The following is a 21,763-nucleotide window of genomic DNA, read 5'->3' on the forward strand; positions in this document are numbered from 1 at the left end:
TTGTTATGAGAGCTGAACTGTTGTAATTTAAAGACACGAACCCCGAAAGGTAGCACTTCACCTGAGTCATGCAAAGCTTTGAATCAAACGAGCACTCTCTTCCGCTGCTTCAGTAGACGGCTATTTCTCAGTCCTGACACGCTTTTCTACAATAAGAACACAGATGTTGACATAAGTTACAATAATTAAGCAGAAATTTTTTAACGTCACAATTGTTTCAGCTGCCAGATAAGGCGAGTGATAAAGCCTGATATATCCGTAGACCAGCGGATGGGTGTTTCTTCATCCATTCCTTCATATTACTTGTATCACTGCGCCTTCTACATGGGTTACGCTCATTAGGCATGTATTTTTGACAACTGCCGCCAAATTGTTTCTAACATTTTTTTTTCTTTTGGAGCTCTTTAGAGACGTAGTTTTCCTTTCCCTTGCTTCAGGCCGTGTTAGGACAGGAAACAAAAACTACTCGGGATTGACGAGCAGATATAAGGAAGCAATTGCGAACATGTCAACGATCACTCGGAAACCAGCCTCGCTGAATACAGGAAACGCGAACTGTAGTTCAGTTACAAAAATAACTGTCACATTAAATTCAGCAGTCTGCCTCCGTTAACATAAAAGAGGAATGCGTGTTCCTGCTGAAAACATAGAGGCCTGTAATCTAACCTTGAAGTTGCAAACTGAACATGAAAAAATACAAACTGAACTTTATGAATACACATAAAACATAATATTCGAAGCTTATATGAGCGCCACAATTTAATGGAAGGCAGTGCAGTGCTCATAACTAATAATAAATATTCTCTGCATGCCCTGTATTACCGCCTTTATCGATGGCCACCGCTTATTCTCTATCACGCACGGCCGTAAATACGCCCAAAATAAATCCCAGGTGCACTTAAGAAGCCACACATTGTATGTAACCAAAACAAGGCTTAATCCGGGGCAACGTAATCCGGTGCTTTGCGCACAGTTGTTCCTTTAGTTTCAAGCTTATGTTAGGCTCCCGGAAGCACAAACGAGATAGGCCGCTACTCTATCCACACGAGTGCATAACACCGGATCAGCCTCTCCCTATGCGGCAGGGAGGAGGCGGGAGATCCTGCAACTAATAGATGGCTATTTCTATATGTCTCTCCAACCGCCGTCTGCAGAGTACTGTGAGGGTGGGTAAGCTCTTCCTGTTGATGCATCCATTCGTCCTAGCGCATTACGGGATTACGGCATTACGGGATATCACGCAATAGTAACAGGATGGCGTCGAATGCCTCCGTCGAGCCTTCAGCTCATCGCATTACCATGACAGCCTCCGTGGTGGTGTCACTCCAGACTGAAACTATGCCTTTTTAAAGACAGGACGGTTCGCTAGATGATAATGGGTTCTGCTTTCGGATAAGCCTTTGTGGGTGCCACCAAGCTGATACATTTACTTTATATTTGTTTTCTAAATTAAAATTATTTCTTTAGAATTTCTACATGGGGCACGGTGCACTGTACGCAGTATACTACACAGTCACAATTTCAAATCAGGATACATGTTCATTATCTGATAGCCGCCGAGCCAACTTAAGCTGCCTTAACTTAGCCTCTCCATCGGGTACGAAGATGCTCTCGAGTTTGTTTATGCGTTTGCATCATTCTCTGAACTTTTGTATTAATTTATTGTTTCCGCATGATTAATATTGCGAAATCAATACTACTCTAGGTTTCGAGCCTTCAGCGTAGCGCGGCGGTGGCCACGTCTAACCCACGTGATGCTGTGACGTCACACTCCACGTGACACTAGGGTGTGGGCTGGCAGGAGCTGCCAACTGGGTCTCTCGTTTCATATTGCACGGTTATGTCAGAATCAGCCTGCTAGGACCCTGGCATTCACGTTACCCCTATAGGGCACTAAAGCACGTTCATACGGCTTGGTTAAATCTGGGCTTTATCTGTGGGCTGAGGAAGAAGAAAAAGAAAAGAAGAAGAACGCTGGGTCACCCGCAGTTAATGCATTCGCTCATTATTTGGTTCACCAGCGTTGAACCCTTGCAATTTTTATTTAGTGAAATCTGCCCGATAGCTGTAATTAAAATTAGATATATGTATAGTATCGTGGCATACGGGTTGTGTCATTTACTGTAGCATAATGTCTGCGCACTAACATTTATCTCAGTCTCTTCTAGAAGAGGCGTTCTAACAGATAGGCTTTCTGATCCAATTTTTTGCATCATTTGCTCTTGTCAGGAGCCGATGGGTAGATTTACAAACACCATTTATAGCATCTCATTGGAGTGAAATTCGATATTAAACTACATCTGGTTCATTGTTGGCATTGAAACTTTTATAAGCGATTTTTACATTATAAATAAAAAACTCAAGAATTTTTATATACGTGCACACATTAGTTCTTGTCTGGCGCAATAACTACCTAAATAATAAATATACATCAGGGTCCCTGGTATAGAAAAATAAAAGGCAAGTATTGTGAGCAGTTATGAAGACTGTAAAAAAATACTGTGTGAACGAGAACGTTGAAATTTAAAAAGCTCATTAACGAAAGATAGAAATGAAATATGGCGCACGTTGATGTCTTTGAATAATTAAATATGACCGGTAATCACATTAGAAGCATAGCAGCACCAACTCCGGCGTTTCTACATCGAACTTTGAAAGCCAAATGAACAGAACCATGAGTGATCATTTCGCTCATAACTGGAAGATTTTCCCGGCGTCGATATCCCGACTCCCAAAGTTGTCCGAGTTGTCTTTCAAACACTGAAGTCAGCCATGCCCGTGAGAAATGTTAACACATAATATTTAGATATAAGAATAAAAAGAAATATGACTACAGAGTCGTTTCAGGTGGCGCCCCGTGAATAAATGTTGCAACCAATGCTCGATACCTTGTATTTAACCAACGGGGTTTGCACTTCAGATGTAATGTGGAAAGCGTTAGTGAGGGTATGTCATCCATAGCTGCGCTCTCATTGAACATTACGGAGCCTCATGGTTATTTATAAGTGCGCCCTGATAACAAAAAAGGTTCCAGAACCATATAGAATACTTATTGATTACTTTTCCTTTGCAGACAGCTCAAGAGTAACAATTAATGACTATATGCTTAAGCTTTCTACTATCCTAGGACAGCTTAATATTTTTACACTGACGTAATATAATGCTTAATTACTGTTTAACAGTTTTTGTTACTTAAGCACTACAGTTTGGTTTCATTTAGTATTGTCGGAGCGGATTCCGGTAATGAAGTATTCTAGCGGACGTAAAGCAGTGCGTTATCTTGCCTATTCAGATGCCTGCGTTTGAGTGTAAGCGCTCTACACAAAACAAGAAGACTGCCGATCCGCTAGGTTAGACTTCACTGGCCTCTCATAGCACAACCAGCGCCAAGTACGGAGGGTAGCATTTCTTAGCCTGGCGACGCTCGGTGGGCACGATATTGAGAAAAGCGATCCTGTTTACGGGTGTCCCCGGGCCGTCATTCAAGCATGAGCGCGTTCGCAAGCGCTCGTCCGGACGCCCCGAAGTCGTGGTCGTCGGCAGAGGGAAGCAAACACAGGCTGTACATTGGCAATGAGCGTAGAGATGAACGAGCGTATGAAGGGTGGAAGGTCGGGGCCTGAATGAGAGCGGAGGAGAAGAAGGGTGATGTCAAACAGGCGATTCCAGCTGGAAAGAATACCCGTCAGCGTATCTAGGTATCTAGTGTACTGGACGCTCGCTAAGCCACGAGCACTGAACGCTCCAGAGGGCTCTGTTGACGCACTGGCTTTGCGCTCTATTAGAGGGCGCCTCCCCCGTTGTGGCGCAGGGGGCTTCACGATAATCGCGGTGCAAGACGGGACGCACTCAGCTGATGAGTGCACTCCGTCAGGCTTTGAGAGTTTCGCAAGATATCCCTGCTTTCGAGTGTAGTGCTTCGCAAAGGAACGCATATGCCCATGCATGTCTCTATGTCCGGCGCGAACGGAGAACTGAATAGAGAGAGGACGTGGAAGAGAGTTGAAGGGTAGGAAAAAGGGGCCAGACCTTCGAGCGAGGCTTCGTTTTTTAAATTATTTCTCTCCGCAAGACTACCGGGATGTTAGCAACGCGCGTTGCCCGTTAATCATGGTTCCTTGAAAGCGTGTCGTAATTAGGCCTGTTTGTCCCATAAACAGCGGGATTGGCCGACGAGGCTGCTAGGCGCCAGTGTCAGAGCGTAGGGGTGAACAGGATTGTATCTAATGTCTTGTGTAGGCCGCGTTGAGCTCTGCACGCTGAGAATGATTTATGCAACAAGCACATGACTATTTTCCGCTAACGTTTGTCTGTTAAAGGGAGCAAATAATTATAATAAGTAGCTTTTTTGTCGTCTGCGTACTCTCAGATGAGTTTGTAAGCTCCATTATTCTGTTTCGACATCCAGCTTGAAATAATTCTCGGTTAAGGCACATGATGTCAACTTCCACTAATCGCAGATGGTGAAAAGCATTTTGAGGTGTTGCACGTAGACAAGGAAAGTTTCGCAATCTCGCGAGGTTCTTTTAATAATAGCGGTACTGTAAAATGAAGCCGAATCGTGATTTAGTGTATGTACTATGCAAATTTTATGTTTTAATCATCGGTTGTTTCAGCGAACAATTTCGTTTAATTTGATTTCGTTTGGTTTGTGGCGTTTAAAGTCTCAAAGCGACTCTGAGAAGAAGAGACTCCGTAGAGAAGAATTTCAGAAATTTCAACCACGAGGCTCTCTAATAGACACAGATACCACGCAGTACGTGTATTCAGAGAACAGTTTAAGAAATCCTTATATATAGGGTGTTTAAAAAAAGCACTAAGCGGTCTTTTAGCTTGGTCACGTCCGGGCATACATGCGAAAAGAAATTTTAGGTCAAGGTATAGCTAAGTTTTTCTTCGTTTACCTTTGCTTTGCCACGTGTTGACATGTTTGTAGAAGTACTTCATGGCTGAAATAGGGTTTAATTTGTATGAAGAACCTTAATCAATGTCTTTATTTCAACTTTATCAAAGGAGATGATTTCTGAAGCGCCGCCTCAGGAAAGGGCACTGTAAAATGCGAAGAAACCGGCTGCCCAGACTTAGGAATTGTCGATTGGTGCTGCTCCCTTTTTTTTAGCGTGGTGGAAACTGCCACCACCGGTTTCAATAGAACCATTCTTATAATCTATTCTTCCATCCATCCGTGCATCCATCCGTCCATCCGTGCATCCATCCATGCATCCATCCGTGCACCCATCAGTCCATCCATCCATCCATCCATCCGCCCGTCCGTCCGTCCGTCCGTCCGTCCGTCCGTCCGTCCGTCCGTCCGTCCGTCCGTCCGTCCGTCCGTCCGTCCGTCCGTCCGTCCGTCCGTCCGTCCGTCCATCCATCCATCCATCCATCCATCCATCCATCCATCCATCCATCCATCCATCCATGGGTTAGATGCCCGACTACCGTGCCGGATTAACCGGGTTCGAACCCGACGCCTGGCGGCTGCGTTTTGATGGAGGCGGGCACATAAACACTAAAAATTAACCACGTCTGCAAGTATGAACGTATGTATGTCGTACGTATGTACGTATGCAGTATAAGTAGGCTTTACCGTCCCTTAGCGAATCAGGCTATGAGAGAGCTTCGGAAATATCGACCTCCTGGGGTTCTTTATCGTGGCCATACGTCGCACGGCACAGAGACGCCGCTACGTTTCGCCGCAGTCGAAACAAACGCAAACGCCGGTGGTCGGGTTCGAGCCCGGTACTTCAGAACACTAGTCAGGGCATCTGAACTACTGCACCGTCGCGGCAGGGCATACTTACATATGTACACAGTTGGCACTATGAGCAAAAAGTTTGAATTTTCGACGAAGTCGTTGCGACACGTCAAAGAGCGAACATTTCGCTTCAGCCGAGTTTTCCGTGCGTCCTATAAGCTAATCATTTGGTTTCGTCGATTTTCCTCAGCCGGGCTTGAGAAAATCAGTTTTTCGTTTCAAAATGTTAATGACTTTGACTTCTCCACAGGCTCGAGTTTCTTGCTGGCACTTACCCCCCCCCCCCCCCCCCCTAATTTAATCATCAAGGTGGCAGGTAGGAATTGCTTATTTCTTACCAGTATAATGACAAAAATGCAGTAAATCAGGTCCCAAATTTCAAGAATTCATTCGTAGAAAGGATTTTCGATATTTTGAACTGCCCCCCCACCCCCCACCTTTTATTAAATATTTTCCGTCTTCACTAAGATACCATGCATAAGCTTGCATACCTGCTGTTGAGTAATACGTTGAGCAGCTCGCACTTAAGATTTTTTCCCACAGTAAATACTCAACGCTTTCTACGAAATTACCTTTGCGCATGCCTCTTTGAGGCGGGGTTTCTGTATATGTTCTGCGTACCGTCATCGCGCTTACCGTGGCTTCGGTGGCTGACGACGACTGTTACGACGCAAGACTTTCTTTTCTTCTTTCTTTCTTTCTTTTCTTCTTTCTTTCCTTCTTTCTTTCTTTCTTTCTTTATTTATTTCTTTCTTTCTTTTGTTCGTTCGTTCTTTCTTTCTTTCTAATTTCTTTCTTTCCTTCTTTTCTTGCTTTCGTTCTTCCTTTCTTTCTTTCTTTCTTCCTCTCTTTCTTTCTTTGTATCTTCTTTTCCTTCTTTCTTCCTTTTTTTTTCTTCCATTATTTCTTCCTTTCCTTCTTTTTCTTCTTTCTTCCTTTGCTTGCTTCTTTCCTTTTTTCATTTCTTCTTTCTATCTTTTCTGATTTCTTCGTTTTCTTCTATCTTTTTCTCTCATATCTTTTAACTCTTCAAATGAGGAAGTGGTGGTGGCTCAGCTACACCCAGTTGTTACCGTGCCCTCATATAAATGACCCCTACCAACAAGGGGGATTGGCCATGACCAGGCGGTGATTAGCAGGCCCGTGAACTTTCTCTTCCTTTTTCCTACTGTCGAGACAGCAACAACCGCGCATGTGTCACATTTCCTTTGCATGTTCATTTCGTCGTAAATAGGAGTTTTAAATGAATTTTGGCAAAGCAGTGTCAACTGTTTTGCCAAGCAAACCACAGAAAGTGAGTGTATAAATAGAAATAGGAATTGTCATCCTTTATTCTTTGTTTTTGTAGGTCCCCTTGTCGCAATTTTATCCATATGCGAAAATGTAGGGCTATTCTGTACTGGTATATGTCAAACGGTCGAGCTAAGGACGAGGAGAAGAAAGTTACATTTTTAAAGGCGTTGCAATCAAGAACAGGTGCATAAACAAAAGGTCAGTAACAGCAGCAACAGTAGATGATCAAGGGCTTCATAATGACGATAACAAAGCAGATAATATTCGAGGGACAATATTGAGGCAATGGCGTTGCAGTTGGAAGCGTCAAACTGGTGTGTCACGATGGTAGCGAGTCCTACTCGCTGTTAAAGGGTGCAATAATTTTCTTTTCAGTCAAATCATTTTCAGTAAATTTTACATGTCACAAAGGCGTTCCAGTCAGGTTTCGTACATAAATTCACAACATGCCTGATGGTATATTCAGCTTAACATCGGCCGATTACACCATACTGTTTAGGTCTTATTTAACGCAAGATGCACAGGGCATCTTTTTAAACAAGCCCAACGAAAGCGTCTCGATGACCTTCTGTGTGTGTGCATGCGTGTGTGTGTGTGCGCATGCGTGTGTGTGCGTGTGCATGCGTGTGTGTGCGCATGCGTGTGTGTGTGCATGCGTGTGCGCATGCGTGTGTGCGTGTGCGTGTGCGCGTGTGCGCGTGTGCGTGTGTGTGTGTGTGTGTGTGTGTGTGTGTGTGTGTGTGTGTGTGTGTGTGTGTGTGTGTGTGTGTGTGTGTGTGTGTGTGTGTGTGTGTGTGTGTGTGTGTGTGTGTGTGTGTGTGTGTGTGTGTGTGTGTGTGTGTGTGTGTGTGTGTGTGTGTGTGTGTGTGTGTGTGTGTCATTTTAGGTTACAGGTTACATGAAAACTTCGAGGCAGCCTAGAATGTCCCCCTATCTTTGGATATGTATTGTGAGGCAAAAAGCGTAGGAGTAGATTTGCTAACAGAGGGTGCTACTCACTTGTATAGAAAACAAGGTTGAATTAAATAAGATGTTTTGGCAGATTAGAAACCATACAGGTTACAAAACTCCCTACAAACGTCCCGCAGTGTGGCGACTGTCAGCTGCGCACGAGCTTATTCAGAATCGTCTTCAGTGTTCCGGCGACACACTCTTTTATGTCTGCTTATTTCTTCGACTGCAGCATAAGAAAAGAACGGATTACTAACAATAACCCTCACCACCTTATTCCTGTCCTCACCCACAGACGGGTTCTTCTCCCAGCCAAAGCTTATGCATTCTTGGCGTCCCCGTCATCCGCCTGCCAGGCTCCTCTAAGTCTCCCATTTCCCGGAAAAGTCTGCTCGGCCGTCTTCTATGCATTCTTCCGCGAGAAGTTGTGCGCCATTGAGGTTAAGGCGAAGCCCTCTTCGCCCTCTCAAGACCGGGATGACGACAGTGCACACAACATCTCAATGCCCACGCATGCATTCCCCACTCTATCTCGTGCTCAGAGAGCCAGAGCCCAGTGTGAGCTGAGCGCCGCTCGTCCATAAATAAGCGGGCCAAAGCAGCTCCGGCTCGTGTGCCTTTCAGTGTGTGTTTGGTGGCGTGTCTCGCTTGCTTAGCGCGTAGGAGAAAAACTGACCGCGCTTATGCGAGCCGAAGGCTCTCGCACCTCTCCATTACCGAGGCGCGCGCAAAGGCGTTTTCCCGCGCCGTGGCTCCTTCTCAAAGTGTGCGCGCACTTTTCGTGCTCTGCACTCGTGAGCCTTCCTGCTTCAGACGTCTGGCGGATAATCTGTCGCGAAAAGAGACGCAAAAGCACGGAAGAGAATTCGTCGTGTTCCCCGCGAGCAAGCACCTCAGCTGGCTGCGACCTACTTGCGCACTTCACTCTCTTTTTACTTCTTTGGTGCGGGGCATCGCTTAATTGAGATTGAAGTGTTTTTCTTCGAACAATCGATGTAAGCGAAGAAAACAGCCGCTGCGCAACCGGGCGTCAGGGAGAAACCATGTACGGACCATGAGCAGAAGCTTAGTCTGCTTTGTTCCCCGCTTTGGAGCCCTTAACGAACAACGAGGTACGATCGATTTCATCCTGCAAAGGGCTTTCCTTCCGCGGGCAGCGCTTTCGTCGGAGAGTGCGCAGTCTGCGGCATGCATTGTGGCGGAAATTAAAGAAATAAATTGTAATTAATCGACGTTTGTTTTCTTCGAGACACGTGCAAACTGCTTTGTATTCGCTTTTTTTTTGGTTATGTGCTTTCCAAATCAGGGCGCAGTTCCTTTTCATGGTTTTAATCCGGTGGTGTTGCTAGGCGTCTGGATGCAGTTTCGCAAATTCGGAAAAGCTTTTTAAAACTGGTTCAGACATTCTCGAGCAAAAATAAGCGCAAGGTTATAGAATCATACTGGAACGCAGTGCATTGATTAGAAAAGTAATTTTTGACCAACATCCAATTTTAAAGTTAATTTGTCGCCACCGTGCTGTAATTGTTTTTACAGTAGTCTAATAGCCCGTTCCTTTTATAACGCAGTGTGGGCGAGTAATCACATTTGTAGCTTATTAATTTACGACTGTTCGCTGGTAGAACGTTTCATTAGCAGCAATAGTCGTTATAGTGAAGCCGCGCGGGGGTTTTGTCGGTAGAACGCTAGGCTTCACGGCCTGAGGGCGCGGGATGGTTCCCACTTGCTGCGACCACCTTTCCATGGAGCCGAATCTCAAAAGATGCATGGTGTTCAATATCAGTGGGCGTTAAAGGAACCTAGGTGATGGAAATGTCGACATATTCCATGGGCGTAGACCCTACTGATCTGGACCAGGACACATATCCTCTCTTAACGTTTCAAGAAATCTCTGCCTATTACCTGGACTCGTACCGTCAGTACCCGGCTCCTCTCAAGGGGCTAAGGAAAGCGGGCAAAAGAAAACTTCTTAGACTTTCTAATACTCTACAGTGCCCGGCGGTGCTCAAACATTTCGACCCTTCCTTTTCTGGCCCCTGCCCTTTCTGTGGAGAGGTGGCTGACACCTTCCACATGGTATGTGCATGCCAGCTAAATTCTTCTCTTTTACCCATAATTCCTTCCCCTGCCCAAGAGGACTGGGAGGCGGCCCTGCTCACCTGCCTGAATCTAGCCCAATGGACTCCCGGAATAATGGACTCCACCTACTGTTGTACAGGGAGCGGCCCACTAGGGATGGCTTCCCAAAAACCTCTCCATTTGTAATAAATACTTTTCACCTATACCATAGTCCAATACAACACCTCTATCTACGATACGATACGATACGATACGATAAGCTTTATTTTCCATCAAAGATGGAGGGAGACGAGGTTAAAAGCTGCGGCCGCAGCTTGACTGGTCCTCGCCCCCCCCCCCCCCTACATATAAGAGCGAAAGAGCGACAGGTGGCACTTGACAGCAAGGCATGCAATACCAATGGAAAATAGTGGTTACACAAAAGATATTGGCGTGGACACTGACAAGGACGACAGCAATGTGCAGTGGCAAACAAAAATTCTAGGCCCATAGTGGAGTCTAAGAAATCGAAAAATTTAATTTTCGTTATTCTCGCTTTCGTTGCAGTACAATGAGGATGACCATAGGAAAATGGTAAGTCGACATGCGAATAGGACTAGCTGAAGCCGGAAAACGCTAATCTCAACATTGGAAATGGTACGGTTCCAGAAACTATATCTGTCAGGAATGACCAGACGGCTCAAGTGACAAGAATGTTCAAGCTTTTATTTTCGCACGCAAATCGATCAGCTGAGTCGTACCGTCAGTGTATCAGTAAATTGACACAAAATTCGCTTGGCCTTCAGGCATGCGATCTATGCAGAAGCGCGATTATTCCATGAATCTGACCAATGTTGCCTGAACTTAGTAAATGACTGCGACATTGAAACTAGCGTGAAAAAAAGACAAGGGACAGCTACAATGAGGTACAGGAAGCTAGTTCTGCCCTGTCGGTACCTTATTGTCACTGTCTGTTGTCGTTTCCATTCTATTTGCAATATCGCTGTAATTTATTAAAACGCACCAACTTGCCAAGCTCTCTTGACCATGATGCCTCAATGACTGCAAGGGTGAATGCGTCTCAAAATTTTACTGTAAGTCCTTCAAGTATACCACATTTTTGAGGAATCTGTTCTGATTTATGACCAGTTTCTTGTTTAGCATGCTGCTAAAATATTTACTATACAGTCGCGATGGAAGAAAGTCAAATATTTGAACTTTCATTTCAGAACCACTCGTGGTCGTCATTTGCAAAGCGTCTTTTAAAATATAAACAGGAATATACTGTACCGCTAGCTCGTAGTAAAGGAAACGTTTGACGCAGTTGAAGCCACAGCAGGAACGTCTGAACGCGTCAGCCAATACTGAGTGACGTAAGCTGAAAAAGATTATGCAACTAAAAAGGAATCTTGCTGATAAGTAGCGGCTGCACCTGATTCAGATACTTTTCAAAACTTCTATAAAGGCTATATTGATTCAGTCGTCATGCTTCAATACTATGCCTTGCACCTGTGTTTGTGTCGTTAATGCATTAATGTTCGCACAACTGCTCTAAATACCATGGGTAGGCTGCTTTGCGTACGTCTTTGACATGGGGCAGCGTTTGCGTTTGAACTTTCTTTCTACCTTTCTTCACCTCTCTGCCTAAATGACGGAGCAAGCCTCTGACGCACTCTTACTCAGTCCCACGTAGTTAGGATAGAATGTTGTATATCTTTCGCTTAAAAAAGAAGAAAACAAAATTAAGAAACTGAAACTCTTTTGAGATACTTTGTTTTTGAACAATATTCGAGGCTTTTAGCAAAAACAAACACCTAGTTTCGTTCAAAAATTAAAAAGAAATAATTTATTTGTATTTTGCTAATCTATGTCTGCTTCGCGGTAGTTAAGGTTAAGGGAAGGGAGACAAATTGTAGGTCGTAAATGTAACTCATGTCAGCGTGTTGTTCTCTCTGATTTAGGGGTATCAGTGACTGCTATCTAGATCTGAGTTCTTTGTTGTGCCGCCTAACTCTTTCACTCAGTTTAAATATTGCTGCTCTCTGTTATTTTTGTTGTATATTTCATACTGTAATCGGCCTGAGGGCTTCCAAGGCATCTTCTTACGATCGACCGGGTATGATTCAGGAATAGTTTTAGGAGAAGTGTAACTAGAAGTCTGTAACGTGTGCTAGTATACAATCGCAGAACACGCCACTTATCATTTACGTTGAAAACGTCTCACAGTGCTAAAAAAATGCAGCAAAGATGAATCGATTTCAAGAAACGTGGCGAAGAGAAAGCGCATGAACTGGACGTATCTCGGCAAGAAGAATGAAAGCCATCGCCGCTTAGCAATCTTGTATGCAGATATGCTCTTTTCATTTACCACACAGTAGCGATTTATACCGTTGGTGTACATTGTTTCGCAAATACCCCAACAAACCATTCGTCTCCTCGGAATGCATTGTTTCACAAACGTCACGTCATAGTACTCACTCTACATTTTTTTGTAAACGAGTCAAGCAACTTCTGGCTTTACGTATAGGTATGTTTTAACTAGAACATTACCAGTGACAAATTTCGTTTCTTGGCGGTATAGAAGAGAAAAATATATAGCACCAACTTCTTCAGTGAAAAACGGTGAAGCCGATATCGGAATTCGCACAGAAATAGCAAGGAACACATTTGTCTCTGAGCTCGCATTTCGGCCGGCTGGATTGTTCCACAGCGTGCAAACGGCAGCGGAGAAGTTATATTCCCACTTTTGCTTCGAATTTGGATTCTTTCCGTTCCTACGCTACTTCATCACCACGGTGGCGCCACGATTGGCCGTTGTAGCTGATGCGGATATCATCACGCGGCCTCAGGATGTTTTGACCTTGTTTCAAGCAGTGACTTCAATTCGTACACACAACACCGCGGAAGCTCCCACGAGGTGGGCCACTTTTGCCTTTATTCAGAAGGGCGGCACAAGTCGGAGGGAGGAGCCCATTTCAAATAGCATCCATTCGTTTCCTTCGGTACGGCGTCCCGTGGAAATAAACAAAAAAATTTACCGAACAAAAAAGACAGAAAATAGTATAAGTAGAAGAAGAAGTAACGGAATAAAGAAGGGGAGTCAGCTAACTTCAGAAGCCAGGGCCGCGGAAACCGGCGGTGCTTGGCAGCCTTTTCCGAGTTGGCTTCCCAATCGAGGATACTGAGCAGAGCCGTTGTATTTTTCGCTACAGATTTCCAACTTTGGGAGGCAATCATTCCCTGAAAGATTGTCTTATGAACAAACTCTTCAGGAGGCCGAATGAGTGGAAAGGAAAAACAAACAGAAACCTGTCTATTTCCGAAGCGGCTAGGGCCTGAATCCCGAGCTCCTATACGAACCGTTCTCGTCGCGCGTCATTTGTATGGCGCTAGCTCCGAGATTTGTGATTCCTTCAGGCCGCAGTGCCGTCCATGAACCACGTTTCCCTGTTTCAGTGATGGAGAGAGTTGTGTGTTTTATTTTTTAAGGCCTATTTCTACGAGCGTCTATACACCGGAGAGCAAATCACTTTCCTTCGAAATGTTACTTGGCGCCCGTAAAGGAGGTATGGTTTTCCTAGTTTTACTCGAGAGTGCAGGAAAAGACTTCTTCCGCAGTACACGTCATATTTTTTTTCTTTAGCTTTTGCCAACCGCGTTGACACTGCATAATAAATCGGCAGCGAAAGTCGACTTACCGGAAGTGTCGTCATCTTCATTTACAAATTGTATATCGTCAAGAAAAGCACGCATTTTCTTTCCAAAAGGCATCAAGTCATCCGCATATTGTGGCCGCTCAGTGTGAGTTCACGCGAGCATGAACGTAGAGCATGAATTGCAAAATCTGTTAGAGTACAGAATCTTTATTTTGCATGCAGAGCTTGAGTAGGATGGTCTTTAATCATTGCGTTAGGGCACCCCGGAAAAAGCACGAGCATTTTGGGTGAAGTCGTGAACACTTGCTTCTATGTATTTAAATCATGCCGAAGAGGAGAATAAGCACTCTCTTTATGAATGTCACGCTATTTGCTTCTAATTTAGCATAATGCATGCGTTGATACGTGCAAAAGCCACCAAGGAAAGCGACACAACGGGAGTGCATGAAGCACATTTTATAATGGCGCAAATTAGTGACTCCTCAATATCTGAAGGTGAAAGAGTTGATCACCTTTCGAAAGAAATTGCAGAGGACGTCCGCATCGCCCGAATCGGTGAATAAAGTTTCACCGGACCTGCCAATGTCGTTCAACATTGTACAGCGCACAAAGGTTTGACGTTTCGTCGCATGACCCCGAAATTTAGGAAACTGGCCAATAGCACCATTCAGTACTCCCATTTCAATGACCGATTTTGTCTGCCGACTGTGCGTGAAGTGCTTCCGCATCGAAGCAGTATAACTTATTAGGAAGCCTGTTATCACTGCTGCGGTATTCAAGCAGAGCCCACGACCCTGTGTAATTCTTGGGTTCCGGTTAGCGCTGCTCCAGAATTCGGTGATAGGAGGACTTGCGTTTAATCTCTCTCCACCCGCCTATGGAAAGATGCACACTTACATACAAGACCGGATCAGCCTGTGCCTAGCGTATGACTATAATAATTAACTTCGTGACCACGTTTTCTAGGACGCTTACACTGACTAGTACGTGGTGCCTATCCCCCTTTTGCTGCTAGAGTTTTTGCATGACCGAATTTGTTTTTCCGAATTTATTTTTCGATGCTAGGAGTTCCAAATTAAAGAATAATATGTGGTGAAACGTAATGCTCGGCTGCGAAGAGTCAGCGGTATTTTATTTCCTGTGTCCGAGGGATCAGTTGAACCTGCTTTGTCGGCCGGCGTCATCCAAGTTCTTGCAGTTTGAGCGATGCTTTACGTTCTGTGCTGAACCATAACGCACTTACTTGCGCAAAGAAAAATATCGTAGTACCCCGTAAATAATACAGAATAACAAAGGCGACAGCATGGTGCGGACAGTAAACTATTCGAAAGAGCCAACAAACGCGCCCATTACGAGGAAAGTAAGTCAGTTTCAGTCGCAGCACTGAGAAGCCGTGCTCATGATGCCCTGTGCATTATCTCAAGTTTAGAGTGAACTTTAGGTTCCTTGCCACTCTTTTTTTTTTCTTTTTCTCCTTTTGCTCTCCCCACGTGCAGGGAAGCCTACTTGGCATCGCCTAATTAACCTCCCTGGCTGTGTATTCTTTGTTTCTCTCTCTCTCTCTCTCCTTCTTGGGTGAGTGTGCGACACTCTCTGGGAGGAGCGGGGTGACAGGGAACGTTCTGAAAGTTCAAGTAGTTATAGACGTGCGCTGCACTACAGTGGGCCTACATAAACATATGACGGTGTTTAACGTCTTAGTGGATCAAAAACTAGCACTTCCAACTTTTCGCATTCAAAATGTTTATTTGTTTGTTTTACCACGCACCGTATTTTTCCTTTTTTTCCACATCTGTTTATTACTATAGTATTGTGTACAATTTCTGCCACCCTTGAGTGTGCGACACTCTCTGGGAGGAGCGGGGTGACAGGGAACGTTCTGAAAGTTCAAGTAGTTATAGACGTGCGCTGCACTACGGTGGGCCTACATAAACATATGACGGTGTTTAACGTCTTAGTGGATCAAAAACTAGCACTTCCAACTTTTCGCATTCAAAATGTTTATTTGTTTGTTTTACCACGCACCGTGTTTTTCCCTTTTTTCCACATCTGTTTATTACTATAGTATTGTGTACAATTTCTGCCACCCTTATACAAGAAACAGCTGGCCTTTATGTTATTCCAAATAAATAAAATGTGGCAGTCTAATAAGTGTTACGCCCAAATTATTCCACATCAAGGATGCATGCGTGGTCACTCATATGTTCTGTTGCCACAAGCAAGTACAGATTTGGGGAAACGGAGTTTTGCGCTCTGTTTTGTCGCGGGCAGCACAGTGAGTGAAGGCACAAGGTAACGGAAGTAACACATAGAATTAATGTTGGTTACCATCGATAGGTCGTTGAACGATGTAATCAATGCAAGCAGCACTTCTGAGATTGGCTTGAAGTGGGATATTAACAATAGTGAATCAAATAGTTCGTGCATGAATAATGGCAACCACTGTGAATTTTCAGCGTCCGCTATAATTACAGACATCACAATTAAGGGGGGGGGGGGGGGGCTTTAGGCGCCTGTGTAGTCATTCTGTGCACACTCGCTTAGCTGCCATTCGAGGGCTCTCACCCGCACCTTGCGAAGGAGTTCTCATTCTCGCTGATCGTCAGCGGCCGATGTAGACGCTCTTACTGTTTGCTTACGAAGGCGTTCTTGTTTGCGTGGCTAATAGAGGTTCAAAAGCTGAAGCTGGCAGATTTCAAAGGCGGTGGTTCCTTTGCTTCTCTTCTGTCCTCAAAGCTTGCTCTGGTCACTTACGAAGGCAGTCGTGATCTCGGCAGCAGCATTCCTGAAGGTTCCGTCCGCAACGAGACATGACGAAGGTGGAGACAAATTCACCGCCAAACTTCCTGATGGCGGCCGGAGTCAAGTACCAGCGAAGGAAACGCGTATATTCCAAGTGTGGTGCCGAGGGCCACTCCTGCACTGCTTGTTCCTCCATTTATTTCAATTAATGAGTTGAAGACTGACCTCCGATAGAAATTTCATTTACCATCATAAAGAATTTGCTGCTTATTCTGCGCCTTTTTTTTTTCATTCCCCATTTCATACCGTATTTCTCGTATTTATGACTGATTGTTTTAACGCTTCAATAATTAAATAACTACAATTGCCTCAACAGCTCATCATTGCCGAACACACAACTAATTCTGCATTTATGTAAGACCTGCGATGCAACTGCTTTTTCTGCAGCGTTGGAGGTGGTGCTGTGTAATTTCGCTTCGCATTTAGCATCTGTCTGCTAGCCAAGTTGCAGTCCAGTTTGCGGCAGGGATTCGATCCGGCGCCCTATGTGTATACATCCAAATGTATCTCCTTAAATGTAAGGGGCGTAAGTTGAGAAGACCCGAGTGGCATATGGTCTCTTTCTTTATCAAAACTAAGAACATTTTTTTTTTATTTTGATGATGGAGAGCTAACTCTAAGTCACTCTTTCACTGCTGAGGCACCAAGAAAAGCCACCCGAGAAAGCGCCAAACAGTGATTTTGACTTCTCAATCGGTCGTGTGCGGTCAGACCTGCACTAATGTTTTTCTCCTGCGTTTTCGCAAGCTCCAACGTGGCGCTTTTTGAGTTCACATTATTGACTGGGCCCAATTATGCGGTGCTGATGCTGGAAGGCGTCGGGACAGCACATGTTTTTTTCCGACACAGCCTCAACATCAAATCAGCCTCAGTCGAATGACCTCGTCGAATACACCTGCTCGGCGCTCTCCACTGGACCGGAAATTTAAGTCACGTATCATTATGAGACCTAAGACGCGTCCTCCCTTCATTTTCTAAGCGTGCAATCTTGCTTAGCATCAGGTAAGTAACCAGAAGCCCTTTTTACTAACTTTATGCCCTCATGCCTTTTACTTGCCAAAATACAAACCATATATTTTCTCTCCATGAGGAGCATTGCGTCGCTGCCACACTGTGGGGCTAAAGAAGTTTGTAGAGTTTCCTTCATGCACGCTTTTGACTGCCACGAACACTGAAGGAGCACTACGACATCCAGCATTATCCTACCGGCTATGCTCTATGTTATCCAGTGATGCTGGGGAGCCTCTGGTGAAATGTGTGTTTTGTGAGATGCTCCTATCACGCTGGAATAGACCATTTGTTAACGCGATAACCTTATAGACCTCGCATGTATAAATTCAGACGCCGTCTTCATCGTTACTGCCAGTTGATAAGTGCGAGAGAATAATTTAAACAGAAGAAAAAAGAAACTGGTGGTTTTTTAACGTTGCTAGACCGAGTAGGGCGTGCGAAAGCTGTAGCGCACAGGTTGGAGTTGATGAAGACGAGAAAAAGAAAGAGATAGAGAACTCACTCTAAAGATAGAACAATGTTAGAAAAGAGTGGAATTGAAGATGGTCGCATGACTTGATGGATAAGACCGAAGTCCAGTAATGTCCATGTATACCGTGACGATCGATTGGGTGGACAAACCAATAGTATCTAAATAGGCAAATAAGGTAATTTCACGGCGCTGAGGTTTTTAGCAGCCGAAAGGACCTAACACTGTGAGTCAACTGTGAGTGCATTTGGATGAGAGACTGCATGCATTGTTTATAAAACACAGGTTCATTGTCGTACGGTGGACATTCGCGGATAACGCGAAGTACAGCCTCAACTGAGCCGAAGTTGTCACATTACGCACTGTCTGCTTGCTTAAATGGTATCGTCGACCGTTTGTCAAGGCAGCTTTGAGACGGAGACGATGACAAATTGTTTCCAGACGCGGAAGTCCGAGTCGTAATCTTAATTTGAGATGTGGATTGATGGAATGGAAAAAGGGACAATGACGACGATCAATGTATTTTGAGGTCTGTTAAAGCCTGGCAATAAATAAAAGCAAATAAGTTGCAATATAGCTATGATGTTTCGTACTCGGTTCTTAGGAAAATTTCCTGGGTTTAAATCTTGCTCTTTTTCTTAGCTTAAAAGTACCTCTGGCGGATATACAAGCGTTATACAATTTTTCTAAGCTTTATGCGGTGCCTAAACTGATTATACTGATGATATCACGCGCAAGCACTGTTTGAATTGAACGCACCAGGACACGTGAGTACGACGTCACGAACTCGTGGCCAATCACGAGTCAGGCATAACCAAGACAGCTGCGCTATTCTGACTATCGTTTGAGCGCTGTCGCACTAATACCAACACGGAGAAACACGTCAGATGATAGTCTGACTGGTGCTTAAATTTTTGGAGAGGTCCTGAATCTCTGGAAAGTAATTGAGCTGAAAAGGGAAATGGGTTAAGGTAGGTTGCGATGAGATAGTATTCCGCTACCTCAGACTTGAGAGACGAGCCCACCCTTATGAAAATCTTGCTTTTCTCCTCCATTGAAAAGCGGGGCGTCCGTGTACTGTGGGATGCAAATGCACAGTAGAGAACCCCAGGTGGTAGAAATTTCCGAAGCCCTCAACTACGGCGTTTCTCAAAGCCTGAGTCGCTTTAGGACGTTAAACCACATAAATCAAACCAACCAAACCAAACCATCTTAGGGGCACGTACTTATGCGCTCATAAATTGTGACGAGTATATGATTTATCCCCTTCATGGATCACTGCCTTGTCATGGCGGAGGGGCTTGCGAAACTCGATGAACTCGAGAGCTCTGCTGTGTAGGGCCACCCAAGATAGACAGGTCACGTCAGAGAGTTCTGACAAAATGTGATTCACTGGAGAAGGTAATGACAACTCACTCCAGTATTTCCTGCCAAGAAAACCCTATGGCCAGCACAGAGATGGAGAAGCGCTATATAAGCAGTAAAAACAAGGCCTGGGGTCGATTGTGGCACCGATCATCAGCTTCTTATTGCCAAAATTAAGCTTCGATTGAGGAAAACGCAGAAACCTAGAAGGCCTTTCAGGTATGATCTGAATCAAATTCCATTAGAATATGCTGTGGAAGTGAGAAATCGATTTCAAGAATTAGATCTAGAAGACAGAGACCCCGAAGAGATGTGGATCGATGTTCGTGATATAATACAAGAAGTTGCTACTAAGGTAGTTCCAAAGCAAAAGAAATGCAAAAAAGCAAACTGGTTATCTGAAGAGGCTTTGCAAATAGCTGAGGAAAGGAGGATGGCAAAAGTTATGGGGGAAAGAGAAAGATACAAGGTTCTCAATGCGGATTTTCAGAAAATAGCAAGGAGAGATAAGAATGCCTTCCTGAACATACAGTGCCAAGCAGTTGAGGACAACAGCCAATTAAGGAACACAAGAGCTGTGTATAAGACAATCAAAGATATCAAAGGAAGCTTCTGTGCTAAGCTGTGCGTGATAAAGGACAAACGAGGCAAGGACCTTACTGGAGCCTTGGAGATAAAGAAGAGGTGGCAGGAATAAACAGAAGAACTGTACAAGAAGGACCCGAATGTGCAAACCCAACATAAGACAGTTGTGATTACTGATCTTGAGCCGGGCATCCTGAAGAGTGAAGTTGAATGGGCCTTAGCCAGCCTTGCTAAGAACAAAGCTAGCGGAATTGATGGCATTCCAGCTGAGTTGCTTCAAAACATCAACCATGACGCTGTAAACATTCTCCATACATTATGTCAGAAGATTTGGACAACACTGCAGTGGCCACAGGATTGGAGGAGGTCAGTTTACATCCCCATTCCAAAGAAAGGCAGTGCCAAAGATTGTTTCAACTACCGCACGATCGCGCTTATTTCGCATGCTAGCAAGGTGATGTTGAAAATCCTCCAAGGTAGGCAGCAGCAGTATGTGGATCGGGAGCTTCCGCACGTACAAGCTGGGTTTCGCAAGAGCAGATGAACTAGAGACCAAATTGCCAACCTTCGCTGGATCATGTAAAACGCTAGAGAGTTCACGAAACCCATCTACTTCTGCTTTATTGATTATGAGAAAGTGTTTGACTGCGTAGATCACAGCAGATTGTGGTAAACTCTCCAAGAGATGGGAGTTCCAATTCACCTCATCTGTCTGCTCAGGAGCCTGTATGAAGGGCAAGAGGCCACAGTCAGAACTGGGCATGGTCTTACTGATTGGTTTCCGATCGAGAAAGGAGTGAGGCAAGGCTGCATACTGTCGCCCTGCCTATTGAACCTATATGCAGAGTGCATCTTGAGGAAGGCCGGTCTGGACGAGTCTTCAGCTGGAGTGAAGATTGCTGGAAAACGTATCAACAACCTCAGATATGCGGATGATACCACTTTAATTGCAGAAAGTGAAGTGGAACTCAAGAGTCTTCTGATGCACGTACAAGAAGAGAGTGAGAAGTTTGGGCTTAAGCTGAACATTAAAAAGACAAAGATCATGGCGTCTTGCCCTATCAAGTCCTGGAGCATCAATGGACAAGAAGTGGAAGCTGTGACAGATTTTCTCTTCTTGGGCTCCAAGATTACCTCGGAAGGAGACTGCAGCCATGAAATTAGGAGACGCCTGCTTCTGGGAAAGAGAGCAATGGTTAGCCTTGACCGCCTAGTAAAGAGCAGAGACATTAGTCTGCCAACCAAGATCCGTATTACTCGTGCTATGGTCTTTCCAGTTGTGATGTATGGATGCGAGAGTTTGACTGTGAAAACGGGTGACCGCCGAAGAAATGACGCATTTGAATTGTGGTGCTGGCGAAGACTCTTGAGAGTCCCTTGGACTACCAGAAGATCAAATCAGTCGATATTGTCGACCATAAACCCTGACTGCTCATTGGAGGGTCAAATCCTAAAGTTAAAGCTCAGCTACTTTGGTCATCTGATGAGAAGAGAGGAGTCGCTGGAGAAAGATTTGATGTTGGGAAAGATTGAGGGCCGCCGGAGAAGGGGTAAGCAGCGAACGCGATGGTTAGATGGCATCCTCGAGGCACTGCAGATGAAGTTATGGGATGTTAGGAAGATAGTGAGAGACCGGAAAGCGTGGCGTGACATGGTCCATAGGGTCACGAAGAGTCGAACACGACTGAACTGAAGTGATATGATTTGTACATCTATTTCTTTAAACCGAAAGGGGCAGAATCCGATAAGTAAACTTCTGGCTGGGCACTTGAGCCTGGTTTATTACGCTATGCGGCATTGCATAAATATCGAAAG

This window comes from Amblyomma maculatum, chromosome 2 (genome assembly GCF_055883805.1).
Source record: "Amblyomma maculatum isolate TAMU_Amacu chromosome 2, ASM5588380v1, whole genome shotgun sequence".
NCBI classification, from domain to species: domain Eukaryota; kingdom Metazoa; phylum Arthropoda; class Arachnida; order Ixodida; family Ixodidae; genus Amblyomma; species Amblyomma maculatum.